The sequence below is a fragment of the Falco naumanni genome, chromosome 6 (genome assembly GCF_017639655.2).
Source record: "Falco naumanni isolate bFalNau1 chromosome 6, bFalNau1.pat, whole genome shotgun sequence".
Taxonomy (NCBI): Eukaryota; Metazoa; Chordata; class Aves; order Falconiformes; family Falconidae; genus Falco; species Falco naumanni.
In genome coordinates, this window is record NC_054059.1 from 37679412 (window position 1) to 37699142 (window position 19731).

Here is a 19731-nt window from a genome sequence, read left to right on the forward strand (position 1 = left end):
CCAAACACCAAGTCTTCCCCTAGCCCTGCAATAGTTGAGTTAAACCAGGGGTCCCCAAACTACAGCCCACAGGCTGGATATGGCCCCCAAGGGTCCTCAATCCAGCCCTCCGTATTTACAGACCCCCCCCACCCCCCCTTTGCTGGGGGTTGGGGGGGGGAAACCAAGCAGCCACAGATGGCCTCCTGCCACCTCATCCACGCGCCGGCCCCCTGGTTAAAAAGTTTGAGGACCCCTGAGTTAAACTCTAGGATGATCCACGGGCAGTGACATAGATATGACAAGCTTGAAGCTGGAGCCCACAGTAGGACTTTCACAGACAATTCTGTGCTGGAGGCCCACTTACCCACAGTTCTGTTCTTAAGTGAAAAAGGGAAATGCTTTGAAGTGTTGTGGAAAAGGAAGATTAGTCAATCAGTAGGGATTCATTATTTCATTACACTTCTCAGCAACCTCTGGAGCAGGCAATAGGATTATCTGAGCCTGAAAAGCCTCATCTTGCCCAGCAAATTATTTTTTAATACATCCCATGTTGATCCAAGGAAATGAACCTGTGTTATATTAGCCCTTAGCTGTGTTGCAGTAAGAATAGCTCAGCTATTATGCATAGCAGCAGCACCCACTACATATTATTGTCGAACACATTCATGCAGTTAGGAGTTCTCTGTCTCTTATGTGTTTGCTTTTGGCACCAAGGACATTTTATTCCAGTAACTGTAAAAGGCATATAACAGGAATTCACTGAAACAAGTTTCACTGTACTAAAAGTACACATCTGAAACCAGTTGTCACTCTCCTAGATATGTTCCTCTTCCCTTAGCCTTTAACCATGTGGGGTTTTTTTCCTATTACAACTGAAGGAAAAAAAAAAGAAAGAAAGAAAAAAAACCCACCCCACAGCTATGACTATAATCCTAAATTTGAGTTCAGTGAGACAAGCACTTGAGCTTTCTCTGTAAGGCACAGAAATTAGAAGGGTGGCAAGAGATTACTAGGAAGGGACAGAAGACTACACCAACAGGTTCCTGGTAGCATTCTGTGCGTAAGTGTGTTCTCTAGAGCAAAGAAACTGCTGTAAGGCTCAGACACTGCAACTGTGTAATTTAGTTGTGCTTTGAGATTTAAAAGAAGCCACATAACTTTGCAAGTCACAAAAGCATGATTCCCCAGAGATGAGCAGGCAGAGCCCAAGCAGTGACCATGCAGAAGGCACATCCAGTCATGTTAGTATGACAACCTGTCTGAACCACGCAACTAAATGTCTGAGCAAACCTACTGAGCACTACATCTTCGTAGCAAGGATACTTGGCCTGTGGACCAGAGCTGGTTCTCTTCAAAGAACATGCAGAAAGAGGTCTGTCTGAGGCTCTCCGTGTAGACCTATCTTGAATGACACAGGCTTTATTTGTTTTGTGCTGAGGTCGTGTTACTGTCATTAGGCAGAAGCCTGAATCCTGCTCCAAACATGAGTTGAGAATTGATACTGGGCTTGTGGAAAATGCAGACAATACCTCAGCATGTAACAATGCAGTGCAATATAGATACAAGACAATTTTACTTTTTTTCTTTCTCTGTCCTTTTTTTGATAGATAATAATATTAATATCCAATTTGATTTAGGTGCTCCACCTGAATTTTTCATGTCAGTTATGAGTGTATTCCTGAAACATCTGGAAGAAATGCATAAGTATGCTCTAGATAGTTTCCACTGCTGTTCAGGGAGCTGCTGAGTGTACATATGCTACAAATGTAGAGATCAAAATCATGACTTAGCTTGCTATTTATGAGATACAGCTAGGTAGGGGAAAGTATCAACTCCTAAATTTACAAGAAATGACGGGAAAAGATTCCATAGTTTAAAACCTTTCTCTGACAAGTCTCCCTAAGATTAAGAAAGGTTTATAAATATGTGTTGCATGAAGTTGCAATAGCAGCTGACAGCAACAGAAATCTTCTTATAGAAATCTCACTGTTAAAACAAACACAATCAGTTGCTGTGAAACATTCTGAACTATAACTCTACTACTTAATGTAAAATGACACCCCACAAAATCCTCACCAGTTAAATACAGAGAAAATATTCAGTTTCTCCCAATTATAATTTTTGCTGATGTGTGGGCAATCACACAGCAATTTACTTCACAGTGAAATCTCTGTTCTTTGCACGTGTTATTAACTCTGAATAATTCTCTGGAGGCTTCACGCTGAGCTTTAATTTTCAACAAACTGTGGATGAAATGGCGAGACTAGGGGAGCTTTAGCTTGATTGTAATGAATAATTCACTCTTACTGGACTAAATACAGAAAGGGAAAGACTAGTCTTTTATGGGAGCCTTATGCTTCTCACTATGGTTTATGTGCTTCAGTTTCTTCTTCTGCAGCTGCTTGTCCTGTGTGGATTTGACAGCTTACATAAATAATAATTTGTTGTTAAAGGGTTGAAGTTGAAACCACATGGAATTAACCTACAGGTTTGAAGATATAACACAGAACTGAGTGTTTGCTTTAAGGATAGTTTTACCCAAAGTAAACCTTAGACCAACACATACATACCACAAATGACGGGAATATGCAAACACCTCATTTCAGCTATAATATAAAGGTAATCAAAGAATCGTCATTATACATTATATATCTCATATGTACATGTGTCTCTCTATAAATATATCTACCTTTAGTACTGAGGATGGATTTTGGGTGTTAAATCTGTGGGGCAGTTGTCTGTAAACCTTCTAAAATATGCACCCAAGTGCTTTGGAGCTCCCTGCTTGGTTGATACTAATCTACTACTGTCAGTCTTGGAAGATTATCTTTTACAACACATCTGAAGTCATGGCTAGGAAAGTATTAAAATATTTTCTTAATTTCTGTAAAAATGTGAATACAATAGATAGGATTAATCACTTTAAAAGGGAGTTTACAGTAATCTTCCTGCAAGAGAGGAAACTGTCTTGAGTCAGTCACTCAAGTAATTAAAAGCATGACAACTTCCAATTAGCAAATCTAAAGCTTCTTTTTTATTCCCTGTTTGCTAATATGACTATCAGGCTTAGCAGTGCACTCAAATACAATGACCACTGAAACACATTTGAAGAGTATAAGTAAGTTTTGATCTGCCAAAAATCAGAATGATCAGAACTACTCATCTTTCTTGGGCAGTTTTTTACTTCATTGAAATGATAGATCCTTAGAATAATAGAATTGTTTGGACTGGAAGGGACCTTAAAAATCATCTAGTTCCAACCCGCTGCCACGGGCAGGGACACCTTCCACTAGAGCACGTTGCTCAAAGCCCTGTCCAACCTGGCCTTGAACACTGCCAGGGATGGGGCATCCACAGCTTCTCTGGGCAGCCTGTTCCAGTGTCTCAGTACCCTCACAGTAAAGAACTTCTTCGTAACATCTAACCTAAATCTACCCTCTTTTAGTTTAAAATATAGTGGCATACAGCAGAAAAAAATTTAACAAAGCTTGTCAGTGCTACTGGTTATCCTGGAAGAGCAGACACTACAAGGAAAATATTTTTTCTTGGGCTCTACGCACACATATACGTACAGTTCATGAGTTTATTTCTGTTGATCCATATAAATCACAAGTTTGTGTTTGTCTAGATATGCTGAGGGCTTTCCTAATTTTTTGGAGGACTTCCTGAGCCCAATTACAGCAAAAAAAAAAGCCCTTCAAAAGAAGAGCCTGGGAACAGAAATTTGTAACTTTGATGGAGACTAAAAATCATGGCCTCAACAGTCAGTGATTTTATGGCTTGTTGCAGTTTTCTTCCTCACAAACAATAATTATCTATTAGTCTCTGTCCTAGAGAACCTTATGAAATGATCATCTCTCTCCTTGCTAACATCCCTCAGGGATTACTTTTTTTTCTTTGTTATTTTTTTCTCTTTTCCTTTTCCTTTCCTCTCTCTTCTCTTCTCTTTTTCTCTTTTATTTTCCTTTTATTTTTTCCTTTTATTCTTATTTTTTAATTATTTTTATTTTCTCTTCTCTTCTCTCTCTCAAATATTTTACCAATTAAATGAATTAAATTAAAACTCAGAGCTACATTCTCTTTTATATGTGCTTACCCAAATTTCAGAAATAATGAAGTAGATGTAAGCTGGAAGGGAGCTACAGACCCATTGCTTTGTAGTCCCAGATATCGATGTCTTACAGGGAAGAAGCATTATTTCTGGAGAACGGCAGGAAGCAGATTTCAGTTCTCCGCATATATTTAACCTTATTTTTGTTATATTGTAAAATGATCTTTCTGTTCTAATTTCAGGTGGTAAAAACCAAGAGAGTTAACAAAGGATGCTCTCTCAAGGCCCAGCCTTTCAATCCCAGGCATTCATATCATACCAAAGTACATTGAGTGGGATTTGTTGAACTTGAGCTTGCTGAAATGAGGTGTCTCACCCGTAACAGTTATTTAAGCTCAATATAAAGGAACCAATTCAGAAAGCCCTCATCCTAACTACCTTAAACTTTTTCTTAGAACAGGATAGGTTCTCCCTTAAAATGTGTCTCTTCTTCCCCATTAACTACTGAGCAAGTCCAGCCAGCTAACTTACACTCCAGGTGGTGTAAAACTGCTTGTGATGAATTCTATATGTATCTGTTTTCTAAGTTCATTGAGACTCAAACTACTCCGCTATTCTTTGGGTAAATGTTGTGGAAAGAACAGATAATGTTCCTAGCAGAAATGTATATGATCCTATAAACAGTTTTTGCAGGGAATTGAATGATAAAGTTAGGCTAGGGCATTTGCTGATAGGAAAAGCAAGCAGTTCATTACATTTATTTCGATTCTTGTAATATTATTGTTAAACAAGAAAAAGGAGAATCGTCAGAACACAGGCAGCATGAAATAACTAACTTTTGATTACCACTTTTTAGTTTATTTTTTCCTCCATGAGACTCGGAAAGGGTTTTGAGAAGTGAATTTCTTGCTGATAACAGTGCAGAAATGTCACTGTGAGAACAGACAGGGATGAACCAGCTAGAACACTGTAATCCTCTCAGATGCTATCCAAAACTCAAAGCAGAACTTGAGAAGGTCTGTGGACCTTATGTGCTTTTTTTAAACGTTCTCTTGTAGACTCTCATCTTTCTGGTTTTGACTGGGAACAGAAAAAAGATCTGAAAACTCAGATGGTAAGGAGGTCTTGCTCCTTTGCTGCCTAACTGGACACAAGGCAGCTGATGTTTTTACTGGGTAAACACTGCCTACACAACATCTACCCCCGTTTTGCAGGCCAAAGACATTTCAGTGTGCTGAGAAGAATCTGAAATTCTGAGCATTTAGGTTCAGCCTGTGCCAATACAAACTCCTAACCTTTAGAGGCTTGTCACCTTACATTTAACATGATCTACAATAAAGCCATGTGGGTCCAGCTCCAGCGTAAGACAGACAACATATTTGACGGAACTGTTGGCACAGTGACACAAGTCAATCAGCCCACTGATTAGGACACGGAGAGAAGAGTTTCAAGATTAGAAAGAGGCCCCCAAAAATGCCAGAAGGGGAAAGCGACTGGATCTCATTTTCAAAAGGTTATACTATCGCTTCACGTGTCCAATTTCATGACTGCCTGTCCCTGAGATATATAGCTGGTACTTCTGATTTCAGTAACACTTTCAACACTAGCTTATTACAATTGAATATTTTGGAATCCAGTTTTGTATAGTATGGCAAGCATCTGAATCTCTGCATTATCACTCTGAGAGTCTCAACAATTAACAACCAATATTACTTAGGAAGTCAAAACGCAGCCCTTTTTAGCAGACATTTATTACTTCCAATTCACTTGTATTTTCATCATGCTGTTACGTCTCCTCTCAAGAGATGGGTATGAAATAACCAAATTTAATCACCTCCATTTAAATATCCATTAAAAAGGAAAAGCTATTAAAAAAAAAGTATGTTGTTGTAATTATGGAAGTGACCCCAGAAATAAGGCGCACAATTCAGGTCTCCTGCTGGAAAAATTGAACTATGGGGACTTGCTTACTGGGGATGTTTTTTACATTACTTAATTAATCTAAGCAGTCTTCTCCTTGGAAACATGCATGAAAAACAGTCTTTTCTACAAACTGGTGTTGATTTCAACTTTTCTGGGTATCTCTCACTTTTATCATCAGAGGCATCAACTGAAAATCTCAAAAGCATCCACTCTCAGCTAAAGGCACAAAAAAAAGTCTCTATTCTTTAATGTTCACTAAAGCAAAAGATGAAGGAAATTCAGAGCTGAGTTAGAAACTATCAGCTCAGAGGCACACATTTATGTGGGAGCAATATTCAGAGTCCCTGCCCACAGAGTGGAACTAGATTTTCAGAGAAAAGAGCATAACCTTCATGCCTGTCTGCAGTTCTTACACTGTCATAAGACAGGATGGATGGAGATGTAGGGCCAATAGTCATTAAAGATGCCTTTCAGTCCCTCAAAGACTGCTAAATACATGATGGATTTTTTTTTTTTTTTAAAGCGCCTTTGAAGAACTGTGCTTTTTTCTTTTTTTCTTTTTTTTTTTTTTTTTTAATGCAGATGGTACAGAGCAACCCTGACCTGTGGTGCACAAATGGGGAGTCCCATGGATGCAGTGACTTGGTGTCTCTATCCTGGAAATGGAAGCAGTGGCAGAACCACCAATTATGAAGTTAAGTCACTGCCACAAGGGCACAAAACATACTGTTGAGTGGTGTGGGATGAGCTGGAAAAGGAGATGGATAAGGGAGAGGCAGAAAAGAGGTAGAAGACAGAAGATCTAGCTATGTTGCAAGCAGTCAGGTGAAGTATCAGAATTTTACCCATGCTTTATTTTGCTTAAACAGATACCTATAAGTACTGAATTTGAATTAGGACACATTTTCATCTATGTTATCTGATTATCTTTTCTCCCTCACTCCCATAACTAGCAAATGAAAGATTTAGAAATTGGATTTCCAACACAGAGAGGAGCTGGTAGTAAGGGGAGGTAGGCATGGCTAATTCTTGGAACATTAACTATATACTGAATTTTAACTCAGAATTTTTTACAGCAGTGATTAAAAGAGGTTTATAAAATGGAAATCCTGGAAGCAACTGAAGTGAAATAAGAGTCAGCAAGAACGACTAAAGAATTACTTGAACACTATGGAATGAACCAGTCCTTGGAAACCTGGCATCATGAATATCTATCTCTCTTTATGTAGTATTTAATTTGGGATTGGCAGTTGTGTTACCTTCCTGGACACTTTCCCTGAAACATGACAGATTTCCTCTGCAAATACCATTTCAAATCTCAGTGGTTCATCCTTTACTAAATAAAAAAAAGCTGTAAAATTACTAATACATATGCATAAATACAGCTTTACAATTGCTGAGTATGAAACTTTTACGAGGTATGATATTAAGCAAGCCTTTAGTTCCTGCTGAAGGAAGTGGGCATACTATGACAGATTGAAGGCTCAGGCCTTAATAGTTAGACACTATTCATTTAATTTAAAAATGAAGGTGCACTCCTAATTCATCATTACCCAGATCACTTCTCCAGGGGTGACAGAGCAAGATCTCTGTAGCTACAGCAGGTTTCCAAACAAACTTTTTTTGCAAATTGACCTCTATTTGCAATGGATCCTCCAAGCCAAATACAATACTGTGTACCTCATTAAACCACAATAAAATAATGTTCAAGTAATTATGAGCTTGACTTCATCCCCCAAAAAGCAGGGCAATTCAGAGTTAATCATGTCACCCTTAATTTGCAATTTACAGTAAGTGCTGAGGAAATGAACACAGTGACAGAAGCACAATGGAGTAAATTAAAGATGGAGATGAATGTAATTATGGTTCAAAAGTGTCTGCCAGGAAGGATGCAATGCAGCTGACTTCATGTAAAATAGTTTACAGCATGTGGTTTGATTACAAAGTGCCTTGGGTCGTTTTACATCAGGGAGATCCAATTACACGATAGCACTCCATTATGGACCATAAGGATGGTTTCCTCACTGGATCAGCTAGGTCGGATGCCAGTTTTACTGTGTGCAGTGTGGTCTGTTTCCCTCGTGTGCTGCACGTCTTGCATTTGGTCAGGAATGAAGCTAGGAATATCCTGCAGCCATGCCAAGGCCTGGATTTCCTTGTATTTGTGCAGAAGGCCACGCTGTCAGCTTCAGCAGAGGCTGTGGAGTTTAATGCTAATCATGTTGCCCAGAGTCAGTCACTTGGTATTAACAGGTAATATCCAATGGGGCTGAAGAGAAAGGCTATTGAAAAGTTAAAACCTTCTCAGGCTTACTGACCATGGGACTCGAGAGGAAACAAAGAGATAGTGAAACACCCTATCATACCCCTCCAGCAGTCAGGCTTGGTCTGAAAAAATAAAATACATGACCCCATTTTACACAGAGGCTGACATGACATGGCATGCTGCAAAACTAGCGTGTGGACACTGTTATAGGAGTGTGTGTGTCCTATTTCTGGAGCAGCCCATGAAATCTCATTTGTTGATAACACAGTACAGCAACACACAAAGGAGGTTCTCATGCATCTTGCTGTCTGCTGCTGCATAAATGGAGAGATGAGAACAAGACATCACATTACACCTTTGTGCCCAGGGCATTGCAGGCTATAGGGGAAAATACAATATGAATGTACAACAGCAGCATCCCAGATGCTCATACCCAGCAAAATCAAGTCCCTCTTGTGCATGCATAAATAACCTGATTTCCAGCTATGAATTTTGCAGCAGTAAGTGCTTGCCTGTTGGTGACGGGAACTGAAATAATGACTGTGATTATAATCCATACACCCCACATCTCCATTCAAACTCTCTTGTGAATACTGCTTTGGTATAAATATACATACTCTAATGTTGATTTAGTAAACAGCCGTCATTTTCCATCTCAAGTGAACGAATGTAAAACACTTATTCAAAACTAGAGGTCCACACTCCATACTTGGAGACACCCAACACTGCAAATTCAAACACAGTCTCAGACCATGAATTTTATACAACTAGAGTAAACCAAGCCCTCTGCAGATGGCTATATAGGGCTTCACATGTTAGATTGTAAAAAAATCAATAGGTGTTCTAATATGGTTACAATCAGAAGGCAGAAGATAAGGTAATAAGAAAAAATATCCTTAAACCTTTAAGAATGCCTAGGATTCGATTATGACTATCAGTGTGTGTGTGTGTGGATTACAAGGACAAGATGGACAGTTAAAACCCATCCATTTCTTTCAGCTGGTACAAGCCCATTGACAGAGGGTTTTGCAGCAGGATTCAACTGTGTGCCATCAGAAAGACCAAAGCTTAAACCAGAACAATTTACTTGTGTGAAGCAGAAGGACATAGATATATGGCAAGGGTAGTGAAAGGAGGAGACAAGCATGGAAATTAGAAGGGATCAGGTAGAAAGTCAAGGGAGAAAAGGAGGCATGGAAACTAGTGGGGAAAAAAGCTGCCTGAAGTTTCAAGTGAACTCACACGGACAGCCTGTGCTCTGACAAACACCTCCGACAGCACTGACAGAATATTAATCTTCCCCCCCCATTCTCCTCCAAACAAAACTGAGATAGCTCTGTGTTCACAAGAGTAGGCTTTTGGTGGTTTTGTTTTCTCTGCTTCTGCCAAAGCTATGTGGATAACATGGCTGAATCTTTGCATCTTTAGCTGCATTTGCAGAGACAGAGGGTTTATATGTCTTCCTGTTGCTTCTGGCACTCTTGGTATGTGACCATGAAGTAGCTCTCTCTAGGCCTGGCCAGGAGACAAAAATTCCATCATGTGGAAAGTGTCAGGATTAAGTAATTTAGATTTTAGCCTGGTGCAGAATGAGCATTTTTTCCCTTTTCTTTTTCTTTCTTTTTTTTTAAGAACAAAACACCCCATCCCATCCTGGCCAAATAGCTTGGTGATGAGGGCACGCAACTGAGATGGGGAAGACTAAGGTTCAACTCCCTGATCCAAACCAGACAGAGCAGGGAGTTGAAACCTGGCTTGCTGTTATCCCAGCGGAGTACCCTAATCTCTGACACTAGAGAGTCAGGTTCAATTCCCTGCTCTGTCTGGTTTGGATCAGGGATTTAAACCTAGGTCCTTTCCTTTTCAGCTGAGTGCTCTAATTATCGAGCTATCGTGTGTCCACAGAAGTGTTCCTTTTGTTGTGAGCAAACTCTTCAGAACAATCACAGTGTCAGAAACCACTTCTAATGCTACATTAAAACTTTTTCTTCAGAAAAATAACAATAGCATCAGACTGGACAGCATGTCCTTTAAGTTAAGGCTTAATCCTGCATGGTGTACAGAAATGGAACCAACCTCTTCCAAAAAGCCTGGCAAGTAGGTCAACAAACAGAATAATCTCACTAGATCAAATGAATTCATGAGCTTAAAGAAAAACATGGGCTTCAGTGCTTTGCTGGATCCAGGCCACTGCACTTTGCATACCGAAGAGTTGAATTCTCAGTGAATAAGTTTTTTACCTTGCATGTTTTGGACTCAAGACTTTTTGCCTTACCAAACAACAGAGTTGTGGGAACTGATGCTTAAGCAGTACTTTATCATTCTGCCATACTATAAGTCAGTGTTTACATTTTTTTTCAGTAATGCATACACACAAGAGAAGCCTGTTGTTTGATATAGGGACTCATTAAGTCTGTTGGAGTTTATTTTCTAACTTTAAATCCATTCTAGTTAAAACGGAGCATTTAACTTGTCTATTATTCAAGACAAATGTTTCACTTAGGAGACATAAAGAACGTAGACAATACAAGTTCCAGTGGGATAATGTTGAATTCAGAGCACAGTACAAAAAATAGGGGCGCTGGAGGGAATCAAACATTCAGATATCGTGGGATAAAGCAAAAAAGGAAAGATCATTCACAGGGGCAACAAAAAGCATAGGGTACTTTAGTGGTTCTATCTCAACTTGATAGTTACATTTCCATTCACAACCCAGAGTACAAGCTTCACTTCAGTCACTTTTACTCTTTCAATGAAAAAGTTTTCATTCAATTATCTAAATTTTACGTGGATAGAGAACTCGAGGTTCTCACACAGTACCTTCAGAAACATCACCAAACCTGGTGCTTAATATAACATGACTTAGTAAGGCACCTGGGACTGTCTGTAATATTAAATGTATCTCGGGTTGTTCTGATTCCTGTGATCTACTGAAGCAGAATCAATACAATCTATGAATTTCATGGGGGTATAAAGATAGAAACATCTATTGACAAGGAGAGAGGATGGGAGTTCCATATCCAAGTTTTACAATAATTTTGAGTGTCCTTTAGTTTTTATATTTGGGGAGGGGTTCTGCATGAAAAGGATCACTTTTCTTCTCTTACTTATTTGAGAGGTTCCACTAATGCCACTGACATGTTTTGAAATGGTTACCAGGAAACACTGCAAAAGAATATAACTGCCTAGCTACCAAAGCACATTTTAAGAATAAATTGCTTTTCTTTTATGACAGGCATTTATCTGTAGTCTCTGCTGAAAATATAACGAGTATAGAATGTCCTCACTTTATCTGTCCTGTGTTACAGCATTCTGCTTTATCTGTAAACAGAGATCACAAAGGCGGCAGCTGGGGGGTAGAGGGGTTGGGGAATGAGTATTTTGCTGTTGAAGGAAGGAGTTCAACTTTTGGTTTGGTTACAAGTAAATTAACCCAGTTAATTCCTTCTTGTCTCCAAATTACAAGTGTTACTAAGGGAAACTGCTGAAGCTAAACAACTGAGAGAGAAATAAAATCTGTCAGGGGAAACTTGACTTGAGCCTATGCACAGGGTATGAATCCTTACTTTAATATAAAATACATTTGTAAATGAATACTTCAAAAAAAATAAACATATTCCTCAGTATTAGGACTGAAAATTGGCCCATTTATGAGAGCCATCTGAGATATAAGGCACACAAAGTACCCTTCTCTTTCTGCACAGTTGAATAAGTTCTGAAATTCACTATAGAAGGAGGGAAAAGTTTTAACATCAAGACATTCACTGTGTCCCACAATGAGCTTACTTTCTGTATAGCAGCCTATATATCCTCCTGAATTAAGAATATGGCATAAGATTACAGTTAGGATAAGATCCAGTGGGTCTAATGTGTGTTTTTTTCACTCTCCCTCCATAAGACCAGGTTTGACTTGAAGCAAGAGGTCCAGGTTTAATAGACTCATTCAGGTAATAGTTTTATGATAAGAAACGCATGCCTCTCACATAAACCAGAGTTTTCTGACCTGCTTCCCAGGGCGACTTTACTTGGGCGGACTGTAAAGAATCAGAGCAGTGTGTATCTGTTCAAATTCCTCCTTCCCCCCCAGCCTTCCACACAAAGTGACTATCAAGTGAAGCCTGCCCACAAGATACCCCACAGCCAGATACGAATGAGAGCTAGCAACAACAAAGCATTCACCCAAACGCTTAGTTAGGTCTCCAAGCTTAAAGCTCAAGCAGCTGAGGAATTTGACAAAACAAGGTTTCACTGTAAAATAAACTGTACAGTTTTCACTCTCCCAGAAGAGTTCTGCTTTCCCAAATAACCCTAGTTTCACCAAGCCACCTGCCTATGTCAGGGAAATTAATGAACTTCAAAAGTAAAAACAACTTGTGATGAACAGTGAGCCCTGTTTTTCTAAACATCGGAAATGCCAGCACCACAGCAGCGTGCCTTCTTTTTTACCAAGCCATACAGGGAGCTGTAAATTAAAGCCTGATTCCTGGACCTTACATGGCCAGCCACTGCACTGCACATTCATCTCTTTCCTTGATTCAATTGCCAAGCTTGCAATAAGGTTGTGTGATGCATGCCTTAAAACACAAACTTGGCTCCAAGAGAACTGTGCACCCTGTTAATATAGGTGTCAAAATATCTGTCTTAAGAAACCAGTTTTTAATAGGAACTTCAAATGAGTGATTTTTTTGTCATCCATATTGGATTAAACTTTTGCTATTGACAAACACATCTAGAGAAAAAAATGCTATGCATAAATCATGGACAGCTCATAGAATTAATGAAATGGGCTTGTAAACATGTGAGACACAGATGTTGTGGCTGTTTGCCTTGATTTTTTTAATCAAGAAGCAAGAACAAGAGGAAAAAGAAACACAGCAAAGGATGAAACCAGCATTGTGTCAAAGAAAGTGGACGGTCAAAACCCCCCTATTCTGCAAAAAAGTGTTTGCAAAAAAATAAACTTAGCTCAGCTTGCAACAGGAAAGCATTGGAGTTTCATTAAAAAAAAATAAGAATGAAAAGTAATTCAGGAAACAAAGTAAATTTTCATTAAAAAAATAAAGTTTCATTAAAAAAAAAAACCTAAAAGTAATTCAGGAAACAAAGTGATTTTTTTTAATAAGAGAAACTAGTTTCCTTTGATTCAGTAGGAAACAGACTAAGTTCAGCTAGAGAAACGTAGTTCCTTTCAAAATCTGACAGCAGAACTGTGTATCTAAAATTAATTACTTTTATCCATGACTTTGGTTCAAATCAATATGGCAATGTCAATGACATCTAGAGCATGAGCTGTCTGTAGGTGCCATTTGTGTAGTTTAGATAATCTCAACCTCTCCAGCCCAGCTGGTGTCCTAATTACACTGAAGTATGCTTTGCCCAAGCAGATAGGAAAACTTGGATTACACTAAATGATTACAGAGGAAGCGAGATATTTAACAAAAGTTCTTAATTAACTAAGTATCCTGGCTTGCCAGGGGAAAAAAAACTCATACTGTATACAGAAACCAGTCCTTTGATATATATACAGCACAAGATGCATCAATTGTGTCTTTTTGGAAGCAATCTTCCTGCATTTCTAAGACAAAATATGTTGACACAGTTGTAAGGGCTGGAAAGTTACATTTTCTCTCATGGTTAAGAACACTCCAATTTGTTAATAGGTCTGCATGAAAAATCAGAAAGGTAAGTATGCAGATACAAAGGGGTGAAAAATCTTGCCATTTCTAGTGATGTACATGTAAACTACCACTCTGTAGCTTTAACATACATGGAAATCATTCATAAATGGAGAGTGCAGATATGCTCAAGGAGTCACATCATATGTGCAGGGAACTTGACATTGCCTGAGGTTGCTGAGCTCACCAAAAAGAACTCTTCTTCCCTGGAGGAATGTCATACAACAACCTCTAGGCAGACAATGCAGGCACATACATGTGCCTACAGGAAAGGTGGGCTGGCCAGAGCAGTTCACCCCACTTCTGGCAGGGAAAGAGTTCAAAACCCCTGCTAGGTCTCACTGACAGGAAAAGATACAAAGAGCTCATTCATCACATCTTGCCTCCAGCCCAGGCTCATGTCTGAGCAAGCTGGCCTGTGCCACATGTGGAAGGAGTTGATTGTCCCAACTCATCTCAGCACACGAGTGCACACAGCTGGTGTCACCCCAACCTCCCCCCTGCAGCCACTCCAGAGTCTGGCATCTGAACTGCCTTGCTCTGGAGCAGGACAGCAGAAGCAGAGGAACAGACCTCTGCTCAGATGTTTGGAGAGCAGAAGACACCTACACTCCAGGTGCCAGCAGCACTCCCCAGGAAAAATTAGTATTTGTGAGAGATACCTGGACTGTAACACTGACACTTCTTGAAACCTAACAACCCTTGCTACTGAACCTCACTTATTACTTCCCTTCTGTGAAATAAGCAATAAAAATAATAATGAAAATATCAGAGCTCTCTATACTGAGCCCTCTGTAGGGACTGGTAGGTACACTGTTCTGGTTATCAGTGTCATTTGTACCAGTTTCAATCCTAACAGAATGGGGTGAGATTCTTTTCAATACAAAGCGAAGAATTAAAAGCAGAATTTGAGTCACAGTTTCACAGATTAAATAAAACAAATAGCTTTAGAAAAAGTAACTGCCCAGCATAGCAATAAACTATTATTTACTAAGTCAATTACAAAGCTACCTTCAAGCAGTTATCTATACAATCATCTGGATATTATCAGCTAATGTTAGAGGACGTAATATGTATGTACTTATTTTTCTTATTCTTAATAAAACGACACAACAAATTTTAAAACTGACGATAGCAAACCCACTGTTTTCTTAAATTTGAATAGTACAGCCAACTTGAGTGAGGCTAAGGAAAATTTTAATTTTTTTCTTTAAAGTATGTCACAACAGTTCATTACAAGCAGCAGAAATAGGATACAGCTCACAGAATGGGTTCAGTTCAATTCAATAAATGAGAAAATTCTTTATTGAGCTGGCTTCAATATATTCATAAGTAGAACCTGTTTAAGACCCTTTCATAGAAGGGTAAGTTGAGAAGCATAAGAGGATCTCTGTGCGTACAACATGTGCATGTTACTATAAACACAGATTTAAATTTAGGGCTATATAAACTATCATATAAAAGCTTTTAATCTGCATAAATCAGAAACACATTATTCCTGCACTGTGAAAGTACAAGCACACCACACCAAACAAACACCAGAAGAAACTATACTCCAGTGCACCTACACAAATCCTGTGCAAGCACGTTATCCGGGAAAAAAAGAATCCAAAACTCTCTTGCATAAATATTTTAGAGAGTTTTAAAACATTTTATTAGGATTTATTTTTTTTTTATCATTCCAGCCTTTTTTTTGTTCCTGTGAATTCAGCTATACAGATCTCAGAGGGAGATAAAAATTCTAGCAAATAAAATACTTCAAATAACTTAAAATTTACTTCCTGCATTCAAAGACTAATGGGTCAAGTACCAGATATACTGAAAAATCTGCAAGGGTGGAAATATGTGCTACATATCTTAACGGAAAACCAGGAATCTTCTTTTCTCAGTGTATCAGAGATCTTGTTTCATGATGATTTAAGTATTACTTCTCTGAACTAAAAGTAAGGGGATCAAAATCTCCAGCATACATGAAGGGGTAAATCTTTAGTCACTGGTGATTATTTCAATACACACATATACACATTACACACAACTAATGGAGGTTTTTATGGTGCCTTCCTGCTTGAAATGTTGAAAATGAGAGACACATAGAAGTAATGGCGAGTGAGACTTTAGAACCAAATGCTAAATGCAATCTATGTGTTAAATCCAAAATACATTCTATTCTTTTCACCACCGGATAAATAGTAGATATAGGACAGTTAACTACATAGTTGAATACGTCAGTCAATAGCTATGTCTAGACTCTGGTTTTCCATTATGAGAGTCAATTTTTCAAACTCCAGGTTTATTTTCTGTGGACAAATCTGCCCAGCTCTAGTAAACATTTTCTGTTGTAACTGTGGATGGCTACAAAACCTAGGAACACTTTGTTTCTTGGTACTTTTCCTCGTTATAAAGTTCACAGCACAGAAGAGTCTGTAGTGATGAATAAGTCATAAAAGAAGATGAATATTCACTCTGATTCTTAAATGAATTTGATTCAATAACCTTTGCTTTGCCTTTAATTGTGTTCCAAAGCTAATTTCAAGTTGGATCACTACCAGCAAATCGAGATGATGTACTCAAGGAACCCAACATTCAGACTTGTAAGGACAGATTCTGTAACTCTCCAGTTAGGCAATAGGACTCGTACCCTGGGACTGAAAAACCCTGACTTTCCACTGATTCCGAGTGCCTGCATCTGATTTAGCAGTCAGAGACTACATAGCATGTAGAATATCAAGGGTTATGGAACCAACCTAAACCTTCGTTCTACAAACACTTGTGCCTGAACTTAACTTTACAACCACATGTAAAGATTCCATTGATTTTAATGGAAGCAATCACAAGAAGAATGTGGATAAATGTTTGCAGAATCTGGGTTCAGCAGGTCCTGAATTGTATTTTAGGAAGATTTACAATTAATTGCTTGTGGATGACTTACAAAGCAAGAAGCTTTACCAGAAGACATTTCTAGATAGCAAACAAATTCAAGAACTTCACAAGCATAAAGGGCAAAATTTGTAAATAATTTTTTCCCAAAATTATTCATGGATTTTTGCCATATGCTAACATCAGGAATCTATGAACAGTAGCACTCCTGCTGAGCTACAGAGAAGCAAATTTCTGAATCCTGTGAAGCATTCTGAATCCTTTGAAAGAATTCCCAGATGTTTGCATGGTGTAATTTCATTTCCTGCTCGAGGGCTCTCAGTTGTGGAGGCCTACAAGTTGTATTGAACCCGAGCAATAACATCGTGTATTTGAAAACCACTGAGACTGTCTCGTATACACTGTCATCTTTGTGAACATTTGCTCTACATCTCTTCACTGAGCCCAGAGAAATGCATTCTCTGCTGTCTAAATACCTGATGCAAAAAGGGACCTGGAGGAAAGCCAGCTGGCTTAAGCTCAGCCAGTGTGAAACAGAGGTGACATATGTTGGCAGACTGAAGCCCTTTGAGGAATTGGCAGGAACTTTCACTGCCTCTTCAGCTGATGGCATCTGTCCACCCATTGTCCAAGTGGCTTTACAATCATCTAGACTGCAAATTTTCCAGGCATCATCTTGTTATTCTGTGTTTGCACAGTGCCCAGAACACTGGGATCCCAGACTATACAACTTTAAACTATTGTGATACAAACAATTAACTATACTAAGCACAGAGACTTCCCAAGCTCACTCCCATGCAGGTATGCCATCCTCTGTCTGTGGCTGTGCCAAGGTTGCAGCATTTCCTTACAAAGACATAGCACGTATAGTCAATCATCTCTCTGATCCCATATGAGCAGGACACCACCTAGCATTACCATTAAGCCTCAGCTGGAAACTTTGCTTAAATACTGGTATTTTACTTTCTAAAATAAAACTAGTGAGAGCGTGCAACACTGATTTTGTCACTGATTTTGTCTCTTACACTGGTGACCAGTTCCACTGGTCTTCCCAGGTAAGCCATGCTAGTATTTAGAAAATGTGATCATCGAATATACTCTGATTTTCAGAGACAGCCTTTTTCTCAAAAACAAATGAACAGAAAGATTAATGAAGCAGGATAAAGTAAAGATGTTTTCTTCAGAAAATTATATCTACTGATAAAAGATCAGAGTATCAACAATTTTAATTACATCTTGTTAATTTTCCTCGACAAGTGAGCTAAACTCATTGCTGGAGTTTATATGCACATATAAAATATACCATCTATATGTTATATGCACTTTCAGGCATTTCTCATCAGCTAAAACTGATATTATTTCTGTGTTATACCTTAACATACTCAAAATGTTAGGAAGTGGAAAGTCTTGCACTGCCTTGATTTTTCACAAGCCTTAACCTCATAACTCTGCCTGGATTTCAAAAAGTCAATGTTTGATACAAAACACAAAATTACTGGGGTGGTTTATTATCAGTACAGGGTATTTTCAAAGTTGTTGGGAACTGAAAATCTCACTGAATGCACTGGAAACAAAGTGCTCATTTTATATGAAAACCGGAACACTTTTCCAAGTGACTAAATGCAAAGAATAAATACCTAACCATTGTTGTTCCCTCTTGAAAATACAGCTGCAGATATACATTCATTCAGAAACGAAAATATTTCTTTTTCCCTGTCCACAGATTAAACATGAGAGCTGTTTCTGCCAGATAATCAAGAAGAACTTGTATCCAAGTATGAAAACACAAGAAAACAAGATGTCCATTTTGCAGGGAACAGCCTTAAAAACCAATGGCATGTTTTCATTCATTTTATACTCTATCAGATGAAAAAGGAGAAGCCCCATACCATGCGTCTTAGAAGACATAGCGTCTTCTTATGCAACTCCCACTCACTGTCATGATAAGGTTCAGGTGTCATTTTTCATTATGATTAAAGCCCTGGCAGACTAAAAGGTTTTCTCTTTTTCTGTTCAGTTATATGAGTTTTTCCTGCCATCATTCAGATTGCGAGACGATAATGATTGCAGGCACTCTGGCAGAAAACACTGAGCTTATTCTACATCAATCTTCCCCTCCTGTGTTGTTTTTTTCTACTCCTCACCCAAGAACCACAATCAAGTTGCCTGAAGTTATTACGAGATACCTCTCCCATGTCTTCACTGTACCAGAAATTATTTCAAGATTTTTTTAAAATGCATTTCTTGAAGCTTAGTAGCTTTAAGAATACAGCATCAAAGTTTTTTCAATGAGGGCAAATATTTTAATCCCTTTTATGTTCCAATGTGATTAAAGATTCCCTCTGCTTATGCTTATGCTGCGCACAGTCAATACCTCAGTATCTATAGTCATGCACTCACAAGCAGCTGATTTAAAAGGGTCTGATGTATTTTCACAGTAAACTTCAGGCTTCTTTTAAAAGACAATAAGTATCCCGATTTTCTTAATACTTACATACATTTTCTGCTGAGCCCTTGCTAAAAGAAACAAAGCTGTTTAACATGCATCATTTTGCACTTTCTTTTGGATTTCTTGATTAGGCTAATCTCTGCATCAAAACATTTCACATAAATTCATTTCCTTCTTTGTCTTTTTGGTATTAGAAAAAAAAAAAAAGAATAAAGATAAAAGGAGAGTAAATATCATGCTCAACAGAAAGGAAGGTATCTCAGCTCTCCATTCTAGAGCATCTCTGTCCCCAGGGAGGGCTTAATGCTACGTGCTTTTAAGCAGCTGAACACTGACCAACAGAAATTTCTTGAAGTACAGAGCATTACTGCATGCACAGAGGCTCAGGGATTGTCAACAGTAAGCAGGGCCGAGAAGTCTAGATGGAGTGCTAGTTTAAGGAGAATGAAATTTAAGATTTCATTAGACTAAAATGGTTTCAGGGAGCCATTAGTCATTTCTCTCCCCC

General features: G+C 38.6%; 1 protein-coding gene across 7 annotated transcripts in view; it reads right to left on the minus strand.

The window, feature by feature from the left end:
- The window catches only part of SMOC2 (SPARC related modular calcium binding 2), a 150001-nt gene that overhangs the window by 9073 nt on the left and 121197 nt on the right, over positions 1-19731 (minus strand). The window lies entirely within an intron of this gene.